Source organism: Sciurus vulgaris (genome assembly GCF_902686455.1).
Source record: "Sciurus vulgaris genome assembly, chromosome: 11".
NCBI classification, from domain to species: domain Eukaryota; kingdom Metazoa; phylum Chordata; class Mammalia; order Rodentia; family Sciuridae; genus Sciurus; species Sciurus vulgaris.
In genome coordinates, this window is record NC_136472.1 from 60,293,688 (window position 1) to 60,320,707 (window position 27,020).

General features: G+C 48.1%; 1 protein-coding gene across 1 annotated transcript in view; it reads left to right on the forward strand.

Moving 5' to 3' along the window:
• The window catches only part of DKK3 (dickkopf WNT signaling pathway inhibitor 3), a 49,664-nt gene that overhangs the window by 12,339 nt on the left and 10,305 nt on the right, over window positions 1–27,020 (forward strand). The gene's annotated exons all lie outside the window — the stretch shown is intronic.

Sequence of the window (27,020 nt, forward strand, 5' to 3'; positions counted from 1 at the left end):
GATTTAAAATTCCCAGCGGAATTTGATTAAAAATAGTCACCAAGCACCCCATATTTTCCTTGCTTTAAATGCCAGTATGTGTATTAATATGTATGGTAACCTGAGGAGGCTCATGGAAAGTTACAGACAGTAACACTATATGCCTGTCTAGAAATTTCACACAGTCTGTGCAAGGTGCTGGTCTGGTTTTACACTCAAACAAGAGGGGGAAAGGCCACCCCGGCTTGTTATTTCACCTGGGTGCATCTGCAATGGTGATGTGGTCTGACGTCCTTTTTGGGGAACTTTTGTGCTGAGCCTTCAGCTGGGTCCCTTTCATGGGTCAGTGGAGAGGCCGACCAGTGTTGTGCTACTTTTGTGCAGGGGATTAGGAGGAAAGTGGAGTGTTAGCTAGAGAGTGGACAGGCCATTATGCATGAATAGGAAGCTTTTATTTATAAAAGAGTCCAGCCCAATTACCCAAGGCACCATTTTGAAAGGATGCACCCTCTAATTAAAATGCAGCTCACAGCAACATTTTGCATTTGTTGCTCTTCTGAGGTCTCCTTCTAAGGTGGTATAACAGACTGAGTTATTTTGTCCACCTAGAACACACCTAGTTTGAAGCTCCAGCCTACTTTTCTCAGGTACAGCCAACTCCAAGATACTGGTCGTTGGCTCCGAGGCAGACAGAGGGGGACAGATTTCATTACCAAGCTGTATAAGTTTGAGTGACCCAGTGACTTCCCTGTTCCAGAGTGACCAGCAGTGATCTGCCCTTTTGACTGGAGACAGACTGAACAGTGCCCATGGAATTCTCTGCAAGTCTGAAGCCAGTGCCTTCCCTGTTGTGAGAATCCTTGGCTTGTTATCACGTGGGCACCTGGGGAGTGGGATGGGAAACCAGAAGAACTTTTGGAAGGGTTTTTTGTTTGTTTGCTTCCCGTGCAGCAGTAAGCATTCCATTCCCTGGAGGCACAGAGAGACCAAGCTGGAATGTGGGAGGGGAAGGCTTGTCTGAGGACCTTTCTCCCCATCAGGCCCTAGGTTCCTCCCTTTCCCCCCGGCTTGTTCACTCCTCACAGAGGGAAGACGCAGGTGGATGCTGGCTTTCTTTCCTCCCTGTGCCCTGTTTCTGACCCTGCGGTCTATCAAGTTAATACATGTCAGAGGTACTGTGATGTCAGTCACTGGAGGTTATTTTTACAGAATTGCACCAGGGGCAGGTGCAGACCATCTAGGGAACTGAGTCAGTTCCCAGAGGCACTGCTTCCTTGGGAGTCCTGCTGGGCCCAGGAGAACTGGGTGGAAGTCCCAGAAATGCAGCTCTTCTCTTCCTGTCAATCTTGAGGTGGGATGAAGGAGTGAGGCAGACCTGGCTTGGCCCTTGTGAGCTTTGTCCTCCTTTTGTCAGTCAGATGGACTGATCATTTCCCTTTCATAAGACCCAGCGAGAATCCAAGTGTGTGGCAAGGTTTACAAAGGCTTTTTGTGTGAGCCTCATTATTATCAAAAAGTAATTAAAACTGGGCTCTAATTGGCTTATTCCTTGGTTCCCACCAACCTCCTGCTAAAGAATGGATTAGGCAGGATGTTGAGGCTGTGTGAGCCTCGCTGGCCTCTTTCCCTTGATGCCAATGAGCCTTGGGCTCATTTCATTCGGCAGCACCCAGCCTCACCCTTTGGGTAAGTGCTTTGCAGGAGCCACATGCTCCTGGCCACAGGGTTGACGCATCCTGCTGCTGTTGCTTTGTGCCCATGATGTATGCAGGGGGCAGCTGTCGGGAATACAGATGGAAGGAAGGAAGGGCTGTGTGAATGACAAGAGGTGCTGATGGTCCCGAGCTGACAGGTTCTAGGTTGAGGTCCTGGTTTGGCAGGGTGTGTGCCCATTTCTGTAGGAGAAAACAGGGTAGTGGTTAGTCTTGTGTGAATGTCCAGTTTCCATGGTCCTATAATCACACAAAGAATGTGGATATGCCACGGTGAGTGAGGAGCTAAAGCTCCAAGCTTTGGATTTTGTGTCCTGATGAAAGAAAATTTAAAGTCAGACATAAAAAAACCAAGCAAGAGGATTTTATTATAAGTGAAAATAAGGCTCAAGTAAAGAACCCTCTTAAGAAAGAGAGAGAGTGGGTCATGACAAAGGAAATGTAATGTTACTTCCAAATTTAGGACTTTGATGTCTGCCAGGAGAACTGGGCTTCACCTTCTGCAGTCCTCACCAGTCACATGTTTAACTCCTCCACATTGGATGGGCGAGTTTTTGACCCTAGGTGGTCCTCTTCAGAACTGTCATGGTAGCCATGCTACTCAGGGGGGCTTCATCTACAAGTCAATCCTGTGTTAATGTGGGTGCTGGGTCAATGATGGGGCAGACTTCATCTTCGTGCACCTGTGTTATTAATGATATTTCCCTCCTGAAATACATTAAGAAACCTGTGGCCACAAATCTTAATTTTACAGTGACCCTGGTAGATCCTGTCAGAAGGAGTTAGCCCCATTGGTCTTTCTTTCTTGACCTGTTTCTTAATCATTTCCCTTTGTTTCCACATGTTTATTCTCAGGGTTAGTACACCTGTTGTTCTATAAATTACTTGATTGTTCATTAGAGGCAATTCCAAGAAACTCCGTGACCCTGCTTTATTATCAATTAGCATTCCATTGCTCATTACTAACTATAACCTAACAGGTATCCTTATGGTTCTAGATTCATATTTTGAGTTGACTTTGTGACTTCTAGCCCAAAGGCCTTCATTCCTTAATCAAGAAGAAAAAAAAAAAAAAAAAAAAAACTTATAGGGGAAAATTGAAGGATGAGATATCATTCTGAGAAATGGGTCAACAATCCCCAAATAAAGTTAACATAAGTGAGCAATTTTGTGGGATAAGATATTTCTTTCTGAGTTATAATCTGGGATATTAAGTTGTATACTCCTCAATTTAAATATTCTTCAAAAAGAAATCCATTAAATATAAATGGTTCCACAACCAAAATCTAAATATTATAGAATTAATAAATAAGTTTCATATAAGTTGCTATAAAAGGACATCTTTAATGAAACATTAAGTAAATAAGAACAGTATAGAGGTAACAAAATATACACGTGAGGTTTAAAAAATATAATTTTTAGAAAAAAGTATGCATAAAAGCTTGCTAAAATATGTGCTAAATCATGAATAGTATGAATCTCTGGAGGATCTTAAATTTGCAGAGATTTTTCCTTTATAGATTTCTGTATTTTGAAGATATTTTTAAAAGATCTTATAAAGTATTTACAAGTTTGATATAAACACTTACATATACAGGTGTATAAATATATATATATATATATATATATATATATATATATAAAACCAATTTTACTAGTATTTTCATTGTGTAAATTCTAGGAGTTATATTGCTGCATGTCAAAGGGCAAGCCTATATAAGATTTTGAGAGATCCACCCCAATTTTCCTCCGGAACATCACTTGCTCTAGGTTTTTACTCTTTGCAGCAATTTTGGAGACTTATTTCCCCAGCCTCACCCGCAGTGGGACCGTAATGGTGATCACCTGGGAGTCCAGGAGCAAAGGAGAGCCTCTTTGTACTCATGTTTTTTATTCTGAGTCAGGTCCAGGGGACCGGCTGTCTGGGAATTGCATGTCGTAGCCAATACAGAGGTGTCTTTAAGCTAACCTTACTTCATTTTATCCACATGACAATACCATATGAAAGGAACTTGTGTTAACCACATTTAACATCGGGGGACACTAAGGCATACAGCTGGGAGAAAGGTCAGTTTTGCACTCCAGGCTGTTCCCAAGACCAAATACCACCTACCCAGGTATGGGGCAGATCAGAGAGGTGGGAGGTCCCAGCAGGAAGTAGCCAAGTGTCCAGGGTCTGTGGGTCTGAGTCACACAGAGGAGTGTGACAGTGACTTGCCTGGTGGCTGCCTCTACCCCTGTAAATACAAAAAAGGCAGGTACTTCCTCCTTCCACCTTCCTATATCTCCACAGACTCCTCCAAACAGATGTTTAGATGCCTCTGGCAGGAGTAGCACTTCAGTGATGTAGTTAAGGACTGGGCACAGGCAGGTCCAGTTCAAACAGCACCCTTGTTACTCATCAGTTGTATGGTTTTGATTAAGTTCCTTAATTGCTCTGTGTCTTAGTTTTTCCCCTGTCAAATGGTGTTAACACAAGTTCCTTTCATATGGTATTGTCATGAGGATAAAATAAAATAATCCAGTTTAAAACCACTCTATAGTGCCCGGAATGCAAAATGTCAGCCATTTGTCATCGTTATTGTTTACCCCCAATCCATGCCTATCAAAATTCCCAGTATTGACTCATTAATTTGCATGTTCTTTTGGCTACTATTATGTTTCTGGAATGTAAGAGTAAAAGGTAGTCTCTAACATCAAAAGGTACCCTGGCAAATGGTGGGCCAAAAAATTGTAGACGGATCATTGCGATATGGATGTGTAATTTCTAAGGCAGAGATTGTACAGGGCCTGGTGGGAACATGGCGCTAGGGCAGGCCAGGGATCCAGGGAAGACTTTGGTGGGAGACCATTCTTCATGGGTTGCTCATGTTTCTGCTCCTTCTGTAAGCAGAGGCACTAACTGCCCTTTCATTTCAGACTGTTTCTTCATGGAGTGCTTGCAGTGCCTTATGAAAGATTTGGGTTGGCTAAGCTTCAGATTTCTTAGGTGTGATGCAAACCTGCTACATGTGCAGCATCTAATTGGGCCTCTGTGTGCATATGTGGGACTTGGGGAGCTAGGGGAACTGACACAGACATGAAGCTCATACTGCTCCAATAAAGTCCTTTGTCTCTGACACAGGAGGCTCGTGTCTTCTACTAGCATTATGAAATTGGTGGGTTCACTTGTCACCTTGCGAGTTAGTGGAATCTCAAATCCTTTGAACTCTCAAAAGCCTTCCTGGAAGAAGCTGCAGTTGAGCTGGATTTTGAATGGTGCCTAGGAATTCTCAGTTGTGGGAAGGAAGGGCATTCTTTGCAAAAACACTCTTCATTTAAATCAAGGAGGCATGCAGAAATTAGAACACATTTGAGGAACACTAGTTTAGAGTGCCAGAGTTAGAGGTATGCTCGGAGGGAAGGAACTGAAGCTGGGGAGGGGTGGGACTTGGATACCAAGAGCTTTGAGAGCCAAACCAAGGAGTTAGGAGTACTTGCTGAGTTAGGAATCTGTCCTGCAGCTGAAATGCTTTACTGCATAGTGTTATGAGACACCATGCAAGCTCCAGAGGAAAGAGCCAGGAAGATGTGGTTTGGATGAAAGAGATGTTGCTGGGGACAGAGTTTGGCTCAATCCTGCTGAAGCTTGAGGCCTGGGTCTCCTTTGGGCTGCAAAGCCTGTACCCTTGCAAAATCCTGGCTTCAGGCCTGGAAATCTGGAAACCTTTACTTAGACATGGGGCACTCTAATTTTGTTTGGTGCCAGTGGACAGGCCAGATAAGTGACAGTGATTGAACTTGAAATCTCATTAGGCTGATGGCATCAGCTGCAGGAGCAAGCACATTTCTGTTGCCTGTGACTAGTCTGAGCGTGGCAGCTCCTCTGAGCAGACAAGAGGGACACACTGCCATCAGGGCCTGGGAATTCTTCCAGACCAGTCTGGACAACATTCACCAAAGGTCCTTTACATCTTAACTGTCAGGTAGGTGGATCCCTGCCCTTCCTTCCCCTTGGCCTCATTCTAAAAAACTCGGGAATTCGTTTTGGTTTGGTTTTAAAATAACATCCAGGGGTCACAACATTCCCCAATATTCCATTATTTATATAACTATGATTCAGAAACTGACCAGATGAACCAGTCTCTCCCCAAATTCTCCCATTGCTCATTTTCAGGGTAAATCGTGGTAACAGTTTGCACCAACTCCTAGTTTGATGATGTGATTGAATCCTCAATAATGATTAATGACCATAAAGACAACGATAGTAATAGATGATGATAAAAGTAAAAGCTGCTCTTTATGGGGCCCCTGCCTCTGTTGCAGGCCCTGTGCTAGGGATCTCCATCATCTGCTCCCATAATCCTCATGACAGTCACCCAGGGAGGAGAGACTGAGTCTCAGAAAAATTATATAACAGAGCTGGAAGGTGGCAGATCTGCTTCTGAAATAAAAGACAAAACATTGAGGTCTTAATTCACTCCAGAATTTCCAAAACCCAGGTTCTTCATGGTACATTTTTAAAAAGTGTGATTAAAAACATATATATAGGGATAGGGCTGGGGAGATAGCTCAGTTGGTAAAGTGCTTGCCTTACAAGCATAGGGCCCTGGGTTCAATCCCCAGCACTGCAACAAAACAACAACAAAAACATATATATATATATATATATGTTTATAAACAAAATTTACCATCTGAGTCATCAATCAAGGGTGTGATCAAGTAGTGATAACTACATCCACACGGTTGTGAGGCCAATCTCCACAACTCGATCCGTCCTGTAAAACTTAAACTCTATACTTGTTAAACAGCAGCTTCCCCTTCCCCCTCCCTCCAGCCTCTGACCACCAATATTCTACTTTCCACCTCTGTGACTTCGGCTCCTCCAGGCTCCTCATACTGGTGGAGTCACACCTTGTTTTTTTGTGACTAGGGCATTTCACTTAACACGGTGTCATCCAGGTGCAAACGTCTCTTCCAGACACTGTGACTCAGTGACCCGACCAGCACAACTGTAGAGGAGGAAAAGTTTATTTAAGGGCTCAGGTTTCAGAGGTCTTAGTCCATAGAAGGCTGGCTCCATCCCTTAGGTCTTGAGGTGGGAGAGGGTGGCGGAGGGAAGCAGCTCACATCACAGTGATTAGGAAACAGTGAGAGAGCATCTCCACTCTTCAGATACAAAATATATACCCCAAAGCCACACCCCAGTTCCCACCTCCTCCAGCCACACCCTGCCACTTCAGTCAGTCTCCTCAGGGATTCATTCACTGATTGAGTTAAGACACTTACTACCCAATCATTTCTTCTCTGAACTTTCTTGCATTGTCTCACATGTGAGCATTTGGGGGACACCTCACATCCAAACCATAACATCCTACTTCCAGTTCTTTGGGATGTATACCAGAAGTGGAATTTCTGGATCATGTGGTCGGCCTACTCTGATTTTGTTGAGAAACCACCCTACTGTTGCTCACCGTGGCTGCATTATCTTAGACCCTTGTACAACGTGGAACGTTGTTTTACCACTCAGTTTTTATGACTGTAGGCTCTAGGGACACAGGGCCTAATGTAAGCTGAAGAATTGTCTAAAACGTCCTGATCTCTGCTGCCCTTGGATAAAGCAACGCCTTCCCTAGTCTAGTGGTCACCCACAGTGTGACAGTCTGTCTCAGCAGTGTCTTTGAGGCCTGACCGAGACCACAGACCTGAGCTTCTCTGGCCCACTCTCCAGGCCTCTTGTCAGTGTGGTGAAATTCAGGCCTGGGCATACGCAGGATCAGGCTGCACCTCAGGGATATCCTCTGCGATCCAAAGACCTGTTCTTCAGGCCGTTTAGGAATTGGAGCCACCTTCACACCCTCCATTATGAGACCACTACCCCACACGCAGGGCCTCCTAAAAGAATCCCACGGCTTTGGGCCTTCCCACTTCCCTTTCAGGGACCTGAGGCTCCGGGGGGCTCAGGCCCCCAAGGAGAAGTCTCGTGGTGGTGATGGTGTTTGGATTCCCACCAGCAGGAGGGAGAGGTTCCTGGGAGGTGGACCGGGGACAGTGCCAGCAGAGGCCTGGGTCATGCCTTGTCCTCTAGGACCAGACATAAGGATAGTGGAAGGGAACTGGGTCAGGATGGGGATCTGGGATGCAAAGGACATGCTGAATGCTCTCAGTGATTCACAGTCATGCCCTGTATCTGACAAGCTGAGCTGTTCTCCCAAATCGGACAGGAAATATCTACCCCGGTCACATCCCCAGCAGACTAAAGGGACAATGATGGATGGAGACTGAATCATCTAAGTGTTTGCCCAGATCTCATTGCTCTGTCTAGACCTACTGCCCATTTTTCACCTCCCCCTCCTGGAGGAGAATGAGTGAGACATCTGGCTATGTTTCAGAGGAGCACAGCACAGTGGGATTTGGAATTCCAACTGCCACTTGTTAGAATCCTCTGTGGGTGCTTCCCTCACCTCTCTGAGCACTGGATTCTGCTCTGAGAGGAGGAGAACCATGTTTGTTTTTTGTATATATTGCAGTGTTGGGAATGGAACGCAGGGCCTCCTGCATGCTAGGCAAGCACTCTACCACTCAGCCTTGTCCCAGGCCAAGAAGTGTATTTTTAAAGGAGGCAATGCCTTGGAAGTATCTGGCAGTTAAGAAGTGCTGCATAAGTATAAATTCTCCTTTCTGATTTAATTTCCTGAACCCATTGGGGTAGGAAGTAGTAGTTTACTAATATGAGTGTCATAAATCAGTAAAAATATTTATTTTGTTGCCAAGGTTTTGTTGCTTTGACCATAGTAACTGAGAAAGTTTCCGGAAGGTGACACAGTAGCTGAGATGACCCAAACAGATGAAGAAGCTCATGTATGTGAAAGACAGGCCTATACCAAAGATAATGCAGTATTCACTGGGTGTTGTGCAGTTATAAATGGCAGAATTCACAGGTTCCATTGAGCTCCCCTAGACCAGGAACAAAAACAAGAGGTGCACATACCACCATTCCCAGATTGCCACACCTGTGGCAGACATTACTAATCAACTGCAGAATCCTTCCTTACAAGCCCAGACAGAGCCTCAGCACTTGAGGCAACATTACACTACAAGCCACTGGCAATCAACTGGAACAGGACTGTACTTGAACATTTCCCACCCCTGTTTTTACAGATGAGAAAACAACTGGGTGGGAGGTACAGTTTTTCTCCAAATCATGCAGCAATCAGAACTGGAACCTCAGATTTCAATACATGTGGAACTGGAGTCTCCTGCTGGAGGAAGCAGGGTTCAGGTGCCCCTGTTTTGTCATACTTCCGAGGATTAGTGGCAGGAAGGTGGGCTGCCTAGTGTGAGGAAGATGGCAAAGAGGAATGGGGTAAGGGTCTTGTCAAGCCTCTGTGGTGAGAGGTGTCGAGTGAGTTGGCGACCAGAGAATTTTCTGGAAGATTGTGAGCTGCCTCGAGTGTGACCTCTGTATCTCTGAGTTTGGTGTGGGATAGGTGCCCAGTAGTTAAACAAACATTTTTTTTTTAACAAGGGAAAATGGAGTTGATTGCTATACATACATACAGGAGAAATTCAGTGATGGGTAACTCAAAAGCATGGTTAGAACTTGGGCATATACAGCAGCTCAGTTCACCCTAGCTAAAATATGGAACCAACCTAGATGCCCTTCAACAAATGAATGGATAAAGAAAATGTGGTATGTGTATACACACACACACACACACACAGTGGAATATTACTCAGCTTTAAAAAAGAAAAACAAACTTTTAATAGTTGAAAGCTATATGACCCAGGAATTGACTGGGAAATATAAACAGAAGTGAAAATTCTTGAGCTGCAAATATATAAATGAGTTTTATTTGTTTGAAAAAATGGTCCTCTCCTGAACGAAAAAGTTTCTCTTGCCTGCATTTACTCATCTACATTCCCAATCACCCACCATGTGTTGGACCATGTACCAGGTATTTTTACATGTTTCATTCTCTAATTCTTTTTTTATTTGTTCTTTTTGGATACACATGATAGTACAGTGTATTTTGAAAGATTATATATACTTGGAAGATAACTTATTCTAATTAGGATCCCATTCTTGTGGTTGTCCATGATGTGGAGTTACACTGGTTGTGTATTCATATATGAACACAGGAAAGTAATGTCTGATTCATTCTACTGTCTTTCCTGTTTATTCTCTAATTCTTATAACACTTTGAAGTAGAAATTATTTTTACAGGCGAGCACACTGGAGTTTGGAGAAATTAAAAATATTGAAAGTCATGGCAGATGGTTAAGTGGTAGCACTAGAAAATGAACCCAGATAAAAATTTTGGCTATTTCAATAAAAGAATATATTTCTGATGAAAGAGGTCATATGGGTTTGCAGTCATAATTTTGGGTGGTTCTGAAGAGTTGTCACTAGTCTTGTACTACCTGTTGATGACTGTCGTTTATACTAAGTGTCATTGAACAATACTCTTCCCCCATGCCTGAAACGGGAAACCCAGTCACAAAAGGACACCTCGTGGCTGTGCACATGGGGTCTTCCTCCCAGGGGTGACAGAGCCCCTTGGGATCGTGGGAGGAAGCATCAGAGGAAAATGGTCAGGAGGCTGTGGGATCTCTCACCCTCTCTCTGTCATTTACACGGACGGGGCATCAGACTCGCTGCCGCTATGGGCGAACATTCTCAACCACAGCCTCTGGGCATTATGAGTGGGTGGCGTGTGCCCGTGTCTGAGGCATTAGCATTGACATTTCAGTGACGTGATGTGGAAACTGTAGCCACAGGGAGAACCACAGGGATCTTCCATCATCTCATAGTTCTGGGCCTCTCAGAAGAGAGCTAGTGACGCAGAGAGTAGCTATCAGGATGGAAGAACGTCCAGGGTCAAAGATGGAGGAGGGCCTGCACCCCAGGCCAGGGGTCCTGGGGGCTAAGGTGTGCAGAGGCCAGCAGACTCCATCCGTCCCAAGCCTGTGAAGCAGTGGGGCTTAGGCTTGGCCCTCCGTCACTTGTCCCAGCCTATCAGCCTGTGCCTTCTCCATTGCTTTCAGGGCCAGGTCTCTCCCGAAGACTTCTCTGGGGACTTCCTTCCCCAGGGCAAACACATCCTGCACATCCTGTAGCCCAAAGGCCAAGTCGAAGCAAGAGTTCAGGCTCAGTCTGCCCCGGGTAGAGCAGCTTCCTCTTGCCCCAGCTTTGAGAGCTGACACCCACTGCTCCTGCTGTGTGCCAGGCACTATCCTTCACTTCTTTCAAGCCCCCAAAGACAGGTTAAGATGGCCCCACTGTACAGAACAGGAGCCCAGTGACTTTCATCTAGGAGGTGACAGAGTGGGATTTGTAGGTAAGTCTGTCCTGCTCCAAGTGCATAGCACTGCACTTGGATGGGTTGGATGGGTCAGTCATGACAACTGTGGGATGCCTGGCACCCACCCTCTCTAGACATACTATTAGCCTTTGTCTTTCTAGCAACAGGACTGCTTAGGGTTTATCATTCCCATTTTACAGATGAGGAAACTGTGACCTGAGGGTTCAGTGGCTTGCCCAGGCTTGCCTCCAGGGAGAACCCAGGGAGGAAGCAGACCTGGGAAGCTCCCTGTGAGGGGAGAAGCCCTAGACCCCTGGAGAGTGGGGACAGCCAGGGTGGTGGGGCTGGATTCCTTGGTCCTGGCTGCAGTCCACGGATGTGGCCTTCCTCTTGGAGCCAAAACTCCCCATGTTCTCTGTCAGCCCATGAAGCTGAAGCAAAGTATGAAGTAGCCACTTAGGAGCAAATGAGGTCAAAGCACATATTTATCCACCAATAAAATACATTTAGGCTTTTTCCAGGCTCATTAACATAAATGGCTCAACTTGAAAAGTCCCCTTTTTGGTCCTCACTGTATGGGTAACGTTAGGGAAGAGAAAGAATAATGGCTAAAGGCGGGAAAGATGCCTGAGGGGTTTGGAAGCTCACGAGAGGCCTGGGGTCCATGCCAGGCTGCTCCCCTCCCTGAGCTCTGCCAACATACATCCTTCTATACAGAGGAAAACAACTTTGGTTTTTTTTCTTCTGTTGCTTTTACATTTTCTTCATCTCTTACTACTTTTTAAAAAACACTTTACAAAGTTTTATTTAGAACTTAGCACAGAATAAATTTAATTAAATTATTTTATCTGTTTATTCACTTGGCAGACATTTGTTAAGCATCTAGTATATGCTAGGCTCTGTGCTCAGAAGGCACGGGTTATCCAAAGAGGAAGTAGATGTTGTTCCCATTCTTGTCAAGTCTGCTCTCTGGCGGGTGGAGCAGATAAGCTAGCCATGTTCAAAGTCAAATAACACTCAGAGGTGTGAGCTGAGTGGCTATTCTGGTGGACTTGAAGTGGGAATAAGAAAGAAATAAAAACCCTGGAATCTCAATGTGAAAATATGGAAAGAGGAGACCAAGGAAAGAAAATGAGCAGTAGGAATTCGAGATTGGATAGACACAGGAGAGAGAGACGTTGGAAGATTTTAAGAGAAGCTTCCTGAGCAGAGCGTGATTAACAGGAGAACGTTTGAGAAGAGGTCCACCTGCCTGAGACCTGCGAGGAGCCGTAGGCGCCCACAGGTGGTCGTTCTTTTCACACTGCTTGTTGGTGCTTCTTAGTCGCACAGATTGATGGGGCGTGTTGTTATGTAGTCGTCTGTGCGCACAATGTAACAAGGTAATGTGGCACCTCTACTCCCTCCCCTCTTCCCACCCCTTGGTCCCTTTCCTCTGCTGATCTCCCTTTGATTTTTAGGAGATCCCGCCCCACCTTTGTTTTCCTTTTTCCTCTCTAGCTTCTGTGTAGGAGAGAAAAATAGGACCCTGAACCTTCTGAGTCTGACTTATTTTGCTTAACCTGAGGTCTCTCGCTTCATCCATTTTCCTACAAATGCCATCGTTTTCTTTCTCTATAGATGGATAAAGTTCTATTGTGTATATACACCACATCTTCTTTATCTGTTCATCCATGGTGGGCACCTAGGCTGGTTCCATGGTTTGGCTATTGTGATTGCGCTGCTGTAAACATGGGTGTGCGCCTATCACTGTAGTTAGTGACTTTAACTCTTCAGGATAAATACTGAGAAGTGGTATAATGGGATCCAATGGTGATTCCATACCCAGTCTTTTGAGGAACCTCTGTTATGGTGCACAACTTAAGAACAGACCGATCACCACTGAGAAGTCCAAATTTGAGGGTCTTTATTAAGCTGGCCAGCTGACTGTCTCACACAATGCCCCCAAAAAATGGCTATTGGGAGAACAGCCCCCACCATAGGCTTGTAGGGGTTCTTATACCAAAAATCACATTAATCATAAGTGTCTGTTGCTATGATCCAAAATTACACATTAACATCATGAGATCATCGACAGAGGGGGAAGTGGGTCAGAATGACCCTTACTTAGGTACAAACTAAAGAATGGTTGCTAACATTCACACAATCACTGTTCACATGGTACATTGTTTAGGAGCAATAGGGACCAAAGAGAGCAATTCTTTACTACATAAGAGTTGCCATTGTATATTATTAAACATGTCACACCAAGTAACTGATGATGGGCACAGAGGCGGGGTGTTCCCATGGGAGAAGCTTATTTCCTACATAACATGGAGTCTCAGAGCAAAATGGAGTCTGTTTAGTAATTTCCCTTAGAGTCTGACCTAGAACATTCTCATGGAGCCAGATCTGTCAGCCCATCACAATCTCCATACTGATTTCCATAGTGATTGTACTAATTTAAAGTCCCACCAAGAGTGTAAAAGTGTTCCTTTTTCTCCACATCCTCTCCAGCACTTATTATTATTTGTATTTTTGATGACTGCCACTCTGACTGGTGTGAGATGAAATCTCAGTGAACTTATGATTTGCATTTCCCTAATTGCTAATGATGTTGAACATTTTTTCCTGTATTTGTTGGCCATTTGTATTTCTTCTTTTGAGGAGTGTCTCTCTAGTTTATTAATTGGGTTAATAAATTAATTTATTAATTGGGTTATTTGATTTTTTTGGTATAAAGCTCTAGATGTTAATTCTCTATTAGAAGAGCGGCTAGCAAAGATTTTCTTTCATTCTTTGGGTTTTCTCTGCACATTCTTAATTGTTTCCTTTGCTGCGTAGAAGCTTTTTAATTTGATGCAGTCCCATTTATCAATTCTTGTCATTATTTCCTGAGCTTTAGGGGTCCTGATGAGAAAGTCATTGCCTGTGCTTAAAAGCTGGAGTGTTGAAGTTGCCTACTTTCTGGTCTGATTCTGAGATCTTTGATCCATTTTGAGTTGATTTTGGTGCAGGGTGAGAGATAAGGGTCTAGTTTCATTTTTCTACATATGGATAACCAGTTGTCCCAGTACCATATGTTAAAAGCCTGTTTCTTCATTGTATGCTTTTGGCACCTTTGTCAAGGATCAGGTGACTGTAGATGTGTGGGTTTGTCTCTGTGTCTTCTATTCTGTACCATTGGTCTATGTGTCTGTTTTTATGGCAGTACTGTGCAGTTTTTGTTACTATAGCTCTGTAGTATAATTTGAAGTCAGTTATTGTGATGTCTTCAGCATTGCTATTTTGGCTTAAAAATGCTTTGGCTATTCTGGGTCTTTTATTCTTCCAAATGAATTTTAAGACTTGTTATTTTTTTCTAGTTCTGTGAAGAATGTCATTGGTATTTTGATGGGGATTACATTGAATCTGTATATTGCTTTTGGTAGTATGGCTATTTTTTAAAAAAATTATTTTTATTGTAAACAAATGGGATACATGTTGTTTCTGTTTGTACATGGAGTAAAGGCATACCATTTGTGTCATCATACATTTACATAGGGTAATGGTGTTTGATTCATTCTGTTTTTTCCCTTTCCCCCCACCCCTCCCACCCCTCTTTTCCCTCTATATAGTCCCTCCTTCCTCCATTCTTGCCCCCTTCCCCCTATTATGTGTTATCATCCACTTATCAGTGAGATCATTCTTCCTTTGTTTTTTTGAGATTGGTTTATCTTACTTAGCATGATATTCTCCATTTTCATCTATTTGGGTAGTATGGCTATTTTAATAATAGTAATTCTGCTTATCCATGAACATGGGAGGTCTTTTTATCTTCTGAGATCTTCTTCAATTTCTTTCTTCAGTGTTTTATAGTTTTAATTGTAAAAATCTTCCACCTCCTTGGTTAGATTTAATCATATGTATTTTATTATTTTTTGAGGCTATTGTGAATGGAATTGTTTTCCTGATTTCTTTCTCAACAGGTTTATCATTGGTCTATAGGAAAGCTATTGACTTTTGGGTATTGATTTTGTAACCTGCTACTTTTTCAGATTTGTTTGTTAACTCTAGCAGTCTTTTGGTGGAGTTTTAGGATTGTCTAGGTGTAGGATTTTTTTTTTTTTTTTTAAGAAAACCGAGGGAATTATTTGGAATGTATATTTTTAAATTAATTTTTGTATTTGTGTGTGTGTGTGTGTGTGTGTGTGTGTGTGTGTGTGTGTGTGGTGCTGGTAAACTCAGGGCTTTGAACATGCTCAGCAAGAGCTCTACCACTGGGTTACATCCCCAGCCCTCTTTGGAATGTGTTTTTAAAGAAGATGCTAGATTGGCAGCACTAGACTAGTGGTTCTTAACCCTGGTTATACATCAGAATGGCTTTCCTTGTCTACTCAGAATTTTTCACTAACTTTTAAATTATATATATTACATTTAAATATAGGCCACAAACCACAGTACTTTCAGCTCTACCTTTATGCCAATATTAATCACAAATATTTTTGCATTCTCTTAATGTTTTTGCATTCTTGAAATAGTGTGTATGCTCATCACTACTTAGAAAGTAAGACAGTTGTCAACCTATCACTAGATCTTACTCTCCAGTGTACAAATAAAGAAGCCTGTAAAATACTGTAGCCCAAAATATTTTGCTTGTCATTGATGCAATCGTTTTTCTTTGTAATCTTGTGCACTTCATTTTATCTATCCAAATGCTTTATTCTGAGAAGGGGCCCATGGCCTTCATCTGGCTGCCAAGGGCCTCTTGGTCACTGAGACATGGCTTCATGGGTAGCAGAGAGGTTGTTGAGGGGGTCTGTCTGGTTCTCTCACTGGAGTAGACTCCTGTTTCTGGGGACCGGACTTAACCCGTTTCCCTGAGTAAAGCCAGTTTCTCCACTGAGGTGCTTTGAATCCTAAAGGACAATTTGCAGGAAGCTGAATTTTGAAAAACTCCTGACCACTGGCCTTGTGGGGGACCTAGAGAGTGTTAGGGTTGGAATCCATTTCAGATGTAGGAGTCTTCAAGACCCAGGTAGACCAGCTGGTGAGCCATACAGACTCGCTACTCAGGACCTCAGTGAGGACTAACCTACCTCTCAAAGGCCCAGGCTTCCGGCTGCAGCACCTAACTCACAAAGCATCTCCTGCCTCTGTCTCCCTGACAGTCCAGCTCCAGGATGCATATGTGACATGCAGGGGAGGTTACTGATGTGTCTGGGGGACCACATGCCACCCTGGCTGGGGTCTTGTTTGTCCTTAGAGGAGATTCGCCTGCCCTATCGAAGACTGCAGCCCCAAGCCTTTGGGATGGATGAAGATGAGAAAGATGAGCTAGTCCTCATTCCCCCTTGGTTCTCTAGTGACTGAGTCTAGCTGTACACACTCTGAGAAACTAGATATTAGGTAGACACTGTTTCCAAGTACTCAGAGCATGTCGGGGCATGACACATTTATTACTTTCTTCCTGAGGCAAGGAAAAATAGATTTAAGGCTTTGGGTTAGGCCACATCGGCTCACTGACTCATCAAAGCAGTAAACAAGAAACCAGCTGAGTGAATGTGGAGAAATTGTGTCCAACCTCAAGGTGGTTGGGAGTGCCCCGAGTCCAGCATGTGACTGACCACAGAGCCCTCTGCCTGGCTCTTGTCACTACTGAACAGCACACGCAGGGCTTTCACCGTCCCTGAACCTTCAGCTTCCCTTTATTCTTTCCTTAAATGAAGGATGAAGGGATCACAGGACCAATCACGTGAGCGACTCCAGACTTAGCCGGGTTCAGGTCAGCAGTGTGAGTGGGATAAGCCTCACCCCACGGTTTGCTGGGTGTGAAAGAAAGGTGACTCATTAGGGTATATGGGGTTTTCTGAGGGAGGAGGCACAAGGCTGTGCTACCCATGCGGCCCTGAACGCCTGCACCTGCCACATCAGGGCGTCCTCCTGACCCATGCCCAGAGGTCAGCCCGGGTCTCCCTAGACCACGAGAGTGCGACGGCCTGGGACACCCCTGCCAGGAGGGAGACTCTGCTGCTCTCCACAGCTGAGCCTGTCTTGCCTGCTGTTCTGGGCGTCAGTGATGCGCAGAGTGGCCCAGACCTGCAGGACTGGGGGAGGGGCCACGGGACCTGGATGAAGACGCGTGCCAGGCGGCTATTTTCTCCCCTAAACCAAAACAGGAGGAAGGGGAGGGTGGTGGAGACCAGCCCAGGGTGCCCTGCGTGTGGATGGGAGTGTAGGGGCAGATCAGGAGCAGCCCCCGGCCAGAGCCACATGGCAGCTTGTCGGAGACACTCCCACTGTGACTTCCCAGAGCCAGCTCCTTGGAGACTTCCCCTGACACTCCAGAAGCTTGTCACCATCCCTTGGATGTGACTCCTCCTGTGTCTCCTTCCACATCCCCAAGTCACTGCAGCCAAGGGCCACTCGTGACTCCTTAGATATGGGATAACCATGGAGGGCCCATGTCACTCCTTGGATGTGGCTTCTGAGGGCCACTGTCTATTGCCCGGAATGTTTTTATTGAGAAGCATGAAGACCCTCGCCATGGGCTTGCAGCCTAGGGGTTGGTGCCTGTGCCTGAGACCATTGTGGCCCCAGGGAGCCACCTTCAGTCCCTGACCCCGTCAGCTGGCCATCAGCAGGGCTTGGCCCCTGTGAGACTCCCTGGGGTTCATAGGAACCTAGTGAATCCTAAACCTGAACAGCGAGGCGAGGTGCCCGGTCAGGGAAAATGGCATCTCGCTAATGTGGCCTAGAGAGATTCCTCTCTCTGAATGAGCGCTGAGGTTGCTGAGGACACATAGCCCACCGTGGCTGTGTTCCGGTCACTTCTCCTCAGCCTCCTGCAGGGAAGCCATCCCTGCTCATCGGCACTGACAGTCCGTGGAGCCCTAAGATTGGCACCTTCACAGTGCCCTGCGGGAAGACAGGAGCAAAGGGCACGCTGGGGCACGCTGTGTTCTGGTGGTCTGCTCCCCCAAAACCTCATCCACTCATTGTGCTCCTGGGCTCTACAGGTCAGGAATCTGGACAAGGTGCCCTGGGATGGTTTGTCTCTGAGACCTCAGACCTGAAGCCAGGGGAGACTCATGACCAGGACTGTCACCTAGAGGCTCCTGCCACACCAGCCGCTGGCCACTGCCTAGGTTCTTATGGAGGGCTGCTGGCCTCTCCATGTGGCCTGGACCCCGTCACGACTTGGCTCCTTGGTTCAGGGGGAGCACCTGAGGAGGGAGAGAGCCAGCCAAGCTGAACTGCCTCGTGACCTGGCCTTGCAAGTCCAGCTGTGTCGCCTGCTCCACATGCGGTGTGTTAGGAGCGGGTCATGAGCGCCAAGTGCCTCCTGGGGTGGGGACAGGATGGCCGGGGTGGTATGCTGCCCTTCCAGTCCCCTTCTGCCTCCTGTTCTGGAGAAGGTCACTGGGTTCAAAGAGGCGCTAAGTGCTCTGGGTAGAGAAGGGGCTGGGGCTTAAGGGAAGGTCTGGTGGCTTTGGGGACTGAGCACATCCTGCCTTGGGTTGAGCAGCCATCCACAGGTCGTCCTGACTGCTAGACGGGTCACTCCTCGGAGAGCATAGCCACTTTAGTCACTCCCTGTCCCCAGCCCGGATGTGGGCTTCCCCACGGTGAGTCTTGGCAAGGCTTATAAACACCTGTCGAGGGCTGGGGAGATAGCTCAGCTGGTAGAGTGCTTGCCTTGCAAGCACAAGGCCCTGAGTTCGATCCCCAGTACCTAAAATAAAATAAACACCTGTCGATCTCTGACGTCTCCCTTCACCCATTTTCCCCGGGGTAGTTCCAGCAGGCCAGGGAGGCACCAAGGGGAAAGGCACGCTGCCCAGGGCAGGGAGCCGGGAGGTTTCAGATTGGAGGAGACACTTGTGCTGCTCCCTGAAGTCGCATCAGCAGACGAGGCAGGTAAGGGCTGCCATCCGGACCTCCCAGGGGTCAGAAAATCAGGTGGGTCAGCATTTGGGAACTGACCTTATAAAGCTCTGTGGGCCATGCAGAGTTGAACTCCAGGTTCTGGCTGGTGGAGCAGGTAGTGGGACACCCTCAGAAAGAAGATCGTATGGGGACTCAGAGCCTTGGTGAATCTACTGGAGTCCGGGACCCTTGAGCCCTGCAGATCCAGAGACAGGACATTCTCAGCCCCTCTCACGATGTAGATTCAGACTTCACTAACGTGGAACCAGAAAGCCGGGTGACTAATCTGCAGAGGCGAGGAGCATCTTTTTCCAGAGGAGGAGTGTGGAGATCCCGTCCGGGATGCCCCCTACGTGGCGTCAAGATCCTTGGGAAGTGAGGTGGCCCTGAAGGTTGCTGGGTAGGTGAGAATCAAAGCCAAGGGAGGAAATCGTTGAAGGACACTCAGGGGTTCCGGGCACTGCTTGGGGCAGTCAGGGCAGAGGGTCCCCCAGTGACAGAACTTCTGGCCCCACTCCCTGGTCCCTGAGGGACAGGCCTGTTTTTAACTTGCTCCCTCCTGTCACGTTATTTTATTATGTCCCCATCACAGATGCCGGCCGACTGTTCCCAGGGCCTGGAAGGCAGCCTGCCTCCTCCAGTTTTGTGTTGATTGAATCAGTCCAGCCTCAGCCTTCCCAGGGCCCCTCAGCCGCCGGCTGTCAGAACAGTTAGGTCAGGGAGGGGCCTAAGCAGTTTTGTGCTGTCCACGCTAATTGGGGCTACAGGGAGGAGGCCGGTGGCTGGAGACCAGTCTCCACTGCCACGTTGTGTGTTTTGGGGGTTGCGGGGTGTCTGTGAGGGCACAAAGCTCTCTGCTGCCTCAGGGAAGCCCCACTCTACTTCTGAGCTTAGGGCAGACCCCCAAATCAGCAGACCTCCTCCCCAAGCTCCACCCCTAGCTGGAGCTGGCCTCCGCGGGGACAGGGAGACTCCCCGGGAGGGTCGAGGAGAAAAGCAGCCAGGCCAGCTGTCTCTGGCACTCAGCACCTTCTCCAAGGACCCAGGTCCAGAGGCGTTCCCTGGAAACCTACTGCTACGGAAGCATTGCCCCTGGAGTCACCTGGGGAACTGTGGGCACCCTGGGCGTGACCCTCCGTGCTGTGCTGGAGGCCTGGGGGCTTGCAGCACCCTATAGACCTGCAGTGCTGAAGAGAACCCCAGTGGCAGAGGGGCGGCACCCGCTGTGCTGGTGGGGGAGGGAGCACCAGTGAGGGAGGGGTAGCAGTGGGGGAGGGGCACCCTGATAGCTGAGGAAAGTCGGGGTTCTCCCTTTCACAATCTGTCCCTCACTGGGTGGCAGTGAGCCTTCTGTTGCTGTGAGATCAACTTATAAGCACGAAAGGTTCGCTTGGCTCCATTGTTTTGGGGCCAGTGAGGAGGAAGAACATCATGGCCTGGACCGCGTGGTGGAGCAAAGCCACTCACCTCATGGCGGCTGGGAAGCAAAAAGGGACAGAATGGGGACCAGGTCCCAATGTCCCCCTCAAGGGCACACACCAAATGACTTATCATCTCCACTAGGCCCCACCTCCCCAAAGGGGCGGTAGGCTGGTGACCAGGCCTTTAGCATGTGGGCCTTGGGGGAAATTCCAGAACCAAACTATAAGCACCCCTGATGGGGGTTTTGCTTCTCACGTCTGAGGCTGCGCTTTTTTTTAATTATTTTATATTTTTTCTTTTTAGTTATGTGTGACAGTAGAATGTATTTTGAATTATCATACATACGTGGAGTGTAACTTCCAACTTCCTGTTCCTGTGGTTGTACATGATGTGGTTTCACTGGTCGTGTATTCATATATGAGCATAGGAAACTTGTGCCTGATTCATTCTACTGTCTTTCCTATTCCTGTCCCTTTCCCTTCCCTTTATTACCCTTTGTCTAATCCAGTGACCTTCTATTTTTCCCTCCCCTCCCCCACTTGTGGTGAGTTAGCATCCACATATCAGAGAGAACATTCAGCATTTGCTCTATGGGGATTGGCTTATTTCACTTAGCATGATATTCTCCAGTTCCATCTATTTACCGTCAAATGCCATAATTTCATTCTTCTTTATGACTGTGTAATATTCCATTGTGTACATATACCACAATTATCTTTATCCATTAATGTGTTGAAGGGCACCTAGGTTGATTCCACAGCTTAGCTATTGTGAATTGAGCTGCTGTAAACATTGATGTGGCTGTCATTGTAGTATGCTGATTTTAAGTCCTTTGGGCATAAACCAAAGAGTGAAATAGCTGGATCAAATGATGGTTCCATTCTAGGTCTTCTGAGGAATCTCCATACTGCTTTCCATAATGGTTGCACCAATGTGCAGTCCCACCAGCCATGTGTGAGCATACCTTTTCCCCACATCCTCGCCAACATTTATTGTTGCTTGAACCCTTGAGCATTTTTGCCCTACAGGGAATAGCTCATGGACAGAGGGTTTGATGGGGAGGCAAAGTCATCAGGGACACTCAGCCTGGCCTGTGGTCCTCGTGTGCTGTCTGATCCAGTGTTAAGAGCCAGCAGCTCTGGGTTCACCTCTCAGCTCTACCTCTCACGAGCTGTGTGAATTTGGACAAGTTACTTAGCCTTTCTGAACCTAGTTTTCTCATCTGTAAAACAAAAAGGAATAATAATAGTAGTAGCAAATTATATCCCTGGATTGTTTTGAAGTCTCCATGAATTGGGGATCAGGCTGTTGGACAGCTCTGGCGTACAGGAAGCCTGGAGTAAATATCGGCTGCTGGGACACTGATTGCTTCATGATCGTCACTGCCATCGTAACAGAATCAGAGGACTTCTCCACATGCAGAAGCTGTGACTGAGGAAAGCCCCCTGAGGAGTAGGACAGAGTCTGGGACAACCCTTCCGGGCCTCCTCCCTTGGAATGCTGGGTCTTCCTTGCCTAGCCAAAGGCCCAAAGTCAGGAGGGGGCTCCCCAGTGTCCTTGTGACGAGGTCCATGGCTGTTTTGGAGGCTGCCCTTTTTCCTGTGGCCGCTGGCTCTTCCTTGTCCTCCTGCCCAAGGCTTCCAAGAAATATCACTGTAGTACCTTCCCCTGCTTACCTGGGTGGGCAGGTAAAATACTGTGTGATACTGAAATAATTTTTACTGTAAGTCATGTAAAAATTAGGGGATACTATACTGAAATATTCATTTTTTAAATCTGGAATTCAGATTTCACTGGGTGCCTGATTTTTTTTTTTTTTTTTTTGAGAAATCTGGCAATCCTACTTGGAGGCCCCCAAACTAAGGTGCCATGCATCACAAGACCAGATGTTGGGTGGGGACTGGGCGGGACTGGGTCCTTCCTTACACCAGCCCGGCGGGTGCTGGCGGGGCTGCAGGGCAGGGCCCCTGTGTCTGGGTCTGAAGTTCTGTCCCAGCCTGCTTTTGGGCATGTGTGCTGGGTGAGCTGGGCAGGATGGAGCCACGCAGGGCACAGCAGCCCCCCGCCATGTGCCCCTGGATTGGGGGCTGAGGCTGTGCAGCTTCAAAGACCCTGGAAAAGTATCAGGGAGCCAGCGGGGAGGCCTCTCTGCATGCTTCCGCCCAGGCAGGGTGACAGGCACACAGTTGGTTAGACTGGGCACATGAAGACGTCCCCCTTGGAAGGAGCTCAGTTCTCCAGGGGAATGCCCAGAGAATATGCTGGGACGCTCTGTGAGTCTGGGCGGCCCTCTGTGGCCTGGCGGCAGGACAGGGCCCTGGAGTGGGGAGCAGGCTGCTCTTCAGCCCTGAAGCTCCTGGACCTGAAGGGCCCGCGAGCCATGGAGAGCGGAGGCCGTCGGGGAGCCCGGGCAGGAACTGTTATATCGTGGGGTGAGAGGAGAGGAGGAGGAGGAGAGAACTTCAGGGGTGTTTCCCGAGTGACCAGGCCCTAAAGGGCTGGGAAGGGGACATGCTCCGTCCCTAAGCGGGGCCCATTCTCTTCCCTGGCTTGTGTGACTTGAGGAACAAAGATCGGGTCGGAGCCGCCCAGGCTTCTGTGGACACTGGCACTTTGGGATGAGAGCAGCCTCCGTTCCCAGCGCCCTCCGGGAGGTTTCCACGGGGCAGCCTCTGCAGTGCAGGGTGGGCCAGAAGCCTGGGGAGGTTGCCTGCCACCCGAGCTGGCTGACCGTTTCCAGTGTGGCATCCAGAAAGACTGGCGGCCCCCGGCCAAGTTCCAGACACGTGCATTTTACAGGCGCCTGCAGCTGGCTTTGTTTGAAGGTAAAAAAGAAAACAAAACAAACTCCCAGGAACGGGGAGAATCTGACTTAGAAGTCCCTAGAATAAAGGGGAGGCCACCCCCCACCCCACCTCAGGGCACCCTCCCTCGCCTTCCAGTCACTGTGCACCAGGGTCAGCCCGGTGGACCCTGCCTTCCCATACCAGGTGGGGCCAGCAGCCCTGTCCCCGGGAGCTCCAGAGCTCCTTCCAGCCTCACATGCCATCTCCTATTTCCTCCCTGGGTCCCTAGCCCAGCCCAGCCATCCCCCAGTCTGGCTTCATCTCCAGAGAGCCTTGGCTTGGGGTCAGGTGGAGCTCTGCGCTTAACCGTGACTTTGGCAAGCAACTTCACCTCTCCGCCTGCTTTTTTTGTCTGAAAGTGGGGCTTCCTTTTTTTAAAATTTTTAATTTGTTCTTTTTAGTTATACATGACAGTAGAATATATTTGGACTTATCATACATACATGGAGTATAACTTCCCATTTTTGTGGTTGTGCATAATGTGGAGTTATACTGGTCACGTATTCATAACTTTCATAGGAAAGTTATGTCTGATTCATTTTACTGTCTTTCCTGCTCCAGTCCTCCCTCCCTTCCCCCCACTCCCCCTTGTTTGATCTGGTAAACCCCGCTTGACTGTGAGTCAGCATCCACATATTAGAGAGGACATATGGCCTTTGTTTTTTTGGAATTGGTTTATTTCACTTAGCATGATAGTCTCCAGTTCCATCCATTTACTGGCAGATATCATAATTTCATTCTTCTTTATGGCTGAGTAGTATTACATTGTGTCTATGTACCGCATTTTCTTTATCTATTCATCTACTGGAGGGCACCTACGTTGGTTCCATAGCTTAGCTATTGTGAATTGAGCTAATAAATATTGATGTGGCTGTGTCACTGTAGTGTGCTGATTTTAAGTCCTGTGGGTGTATGCTGAGGAGTGGGATAACTGGGTCAAATGATGGTTCCATTCCAAAGTTTTCTGAGGAATCTTCTTACTGCTTTCCAGAGTGGTTGCACCAATGTGCAGTCCCATCAACAATCCATGAGGATACGAAGGTGGGGCTTCTTTTACTCACTTGAGAAGATGAGATGGTCCGAGGATGAGATGGAGATGGTGGATGGGGTCTAGCCTCCAGCATCAGCCCATCCTGGGCCTTCCTGCACTTATGTGCAACTCTCCTCCTTCCTTTCATCTCCACCCCACAACAGAGGGCTCTGGGGTGAAGTAGGAGTTGGTGGTGACGAGGGAGAGAGCCCTGAGTCGAGCTCCAGCCTTTCAGTGAACAAAGTGCCCGTTCAGCTGAGTGCGATCCAGTGGCCCAGCCTGGGCTCCACTGGCCCACACAGCCTTCCTGAGGCGGGCCTTGGGCTCCTACCTGACTTAGACGCTGTGGACGGTGGTGCCCTCCAGGAGCTGAGGGGCTGGAGGCACCATGCACATTCTCTCTTTAAACCTGCTCAACAGCTTCGTGAGGGGCCCCATTCTACAGATAACGGAATTGAGGCACACATGCTTAAAATTTTTCCAGGATCAGCTGGCTAGTAAATGAACCTAGATTTGAATCATGGGCCCCAGAGCCTGTCTCACCCCCATGCGGCCTCAGGGACACTAGTGTCACGCAGCCTCGAGTGACCTTGCAGTCTGGCAAGTGTGGCACTCATAGGGACAGGTGGGGGCCCAGTAGGGAAAGGTACATTCCTTCAACTCTTGTGATGTTGGCACTGAGTCCCCCCAACCGCCAGTGTGCCCTCAGTCCTGGGAGAATCTGGACCTCATTCACTCCACCCCTGCATCCCATCTGCTCGTCCTGGGAGCATTTATGGCCTAGCACTACCTCCCCACCAGGAAATGGCCAGCCACAGACAACGAGCCCCACCCAATCCTTGAGTCACTGCTGAAGCTAGGGCTTCCTGATTGACTGAGGTCTCCACCAGGGAACCCGTTCTGTCCCTGAGAACAAATATGCTCATGGTTCCCCACTAGCCTGTTCTCTGTCCCAGCAGGAAGATGCTAGATACTTAGGAACCAAGCTGGATGTGTGTGATGGTGTGGGTTATGGGCTTGTTTGAGGGAAGGGGCAGGTATTAGTGTGTATTAGTGTGCTGGGGCTGCTGTAACAAAACACCACACACTGGTCACTGAGCAGAAATTTACCCTCTCACAGTTCTGGAGACCAGAAGCCCCAAATCAAGTTTTTAGCAGGTTGTTTCCTTGTGAGGGCAGGATGTATCCCAGGCCTCTCCCCTTGGCTTCTAGATGGCTTCTTTTCTCTGGGTCCGTTTACCTTGTCCACCATCTGTGCGTGTCTGTGTCCAAATTTCTTTGTTTTACAAGGACAGCAGCAGTCATATCGGACCTCATGGTAACTAACTGCATCTGCAATGACCCTGTCTTCAAATAAGGTCACTTTCTTAAATATCAGGTGGTAGGATTTCAGGATAGGAATTTAGGGAGACAAAAGTCCATGTCAGGGCATTTCAAGGAATAGGGGCAGTGGAAAGAGCGAGTGCTTGGCGTCTGATGGACTTGTGCTTAATCTTGGCTTTTCTTCCATCAGTGATCTTGGGCTCTGAGGCGGTTTCCTCATCTGCAAAGTGGAGACTGGCCCGTAGAAGCCCTGTGCCTGTGGCCCCCACAGACGCCTTGGAAAACCTTGAGGGATTTGGTTGTGGTCCCTCCAGCTTCCCTAAATTTGCTTCTGCTTCCTGGGAGTCTCTGTCCTCTGATAAACCCCGAGCTGGAAAACCAAAGGTGCAGAACCGCTCCTTTGCCATTTTCCACTATTTTGTGATGGTGCTGCAGCAGCGGGGCAGTGTCGAGGCCCAGGGTCCCTGCCAAGTCCACGCTGCCTTCCCAGCCCCTCCCCCTCCCCGCTGGCTTCTCTTCTGAACTTACTAAATATAGCTCCTTCCCTGGGACAAAACAGCCATCCCCGGAATGGCTGCAGTCCCCATGACCAGTTTCTGGGCTGTCTGTCAGGGAGGGAGTGGCTGGGACTGCAGAGCAGCCCTGAAACCCTGGCGGCTGGCTTTTGTCATCTAGCCCTAGTGACATGTAGGCCCAGACACCCAGGGGCAATGGCCTTGGCCTTCTGTCTCTGGGGATGTGTGGGGCCCAGCAGGCTCTGCTAAGCTGGGACTGAGCAAGAGGTTGCCCTGCACTGGAGGGAGAGCAAAGCGAAGATCTCCTGGGAAAAGACTGGAAGGCCTGCCTTCAGGGACTCCCCATGCCACCTCTGACAAGCCAGGTGACTGGGCAGATCCTTCTCCTTAAGCCTCAGTTTCTGCATCTGCGAAGTGGGATAATAACCATGTCGAGGTGATGGGAGGGAATCTGCCACTTGATGGGAACCAGTGTCCCTGTGTGAGGCTATCCTGGAGGGCTGCTGTAGCCTCTGGGGAGCTCCCTGTGCTGCCTCCCTCCTGCAGTCAGCTCCTGGAAGCCCCTGGTGAGAGCCTTTAGTTCGGGCTCTGCTCCTGTGGAGTGGAGCCCCTCCTCCAGTCCCAGGGCCCCAGCTCCAGTCCCAGAGCTCCACCCCCTCGGCCCCAGCCCACCTGGCTTTGAGCCTCCAGGCCCCTCCCCTCAGAGCTCGGCCCAGCAGCCAGCCTGGGCCCAGTTGGGTGCTGGCCCATTTAGTACCTCGCCTCAAAGGTGGTCACCACTCCTGAGCACAGGTAAGGAACTGGAACCTTTGAATTAAACCCTGGATTACCAAGCTCTGGGCCTGGCTGTGCTCCTCACTGCCCTCCGCCCTCCCACCTACTCAGTTCTGCTAAGGTTGGAGGACCTGGTGTCTTCCCTAGATTGGTGATACCAAGAAAGGCAGGACCTGCCCCTGCTGCTAAGGAGGCCTCGGGAGAGACCAGTAGGAACAACCTTACAGGAGGAAAAGCCTGTCTTCCTA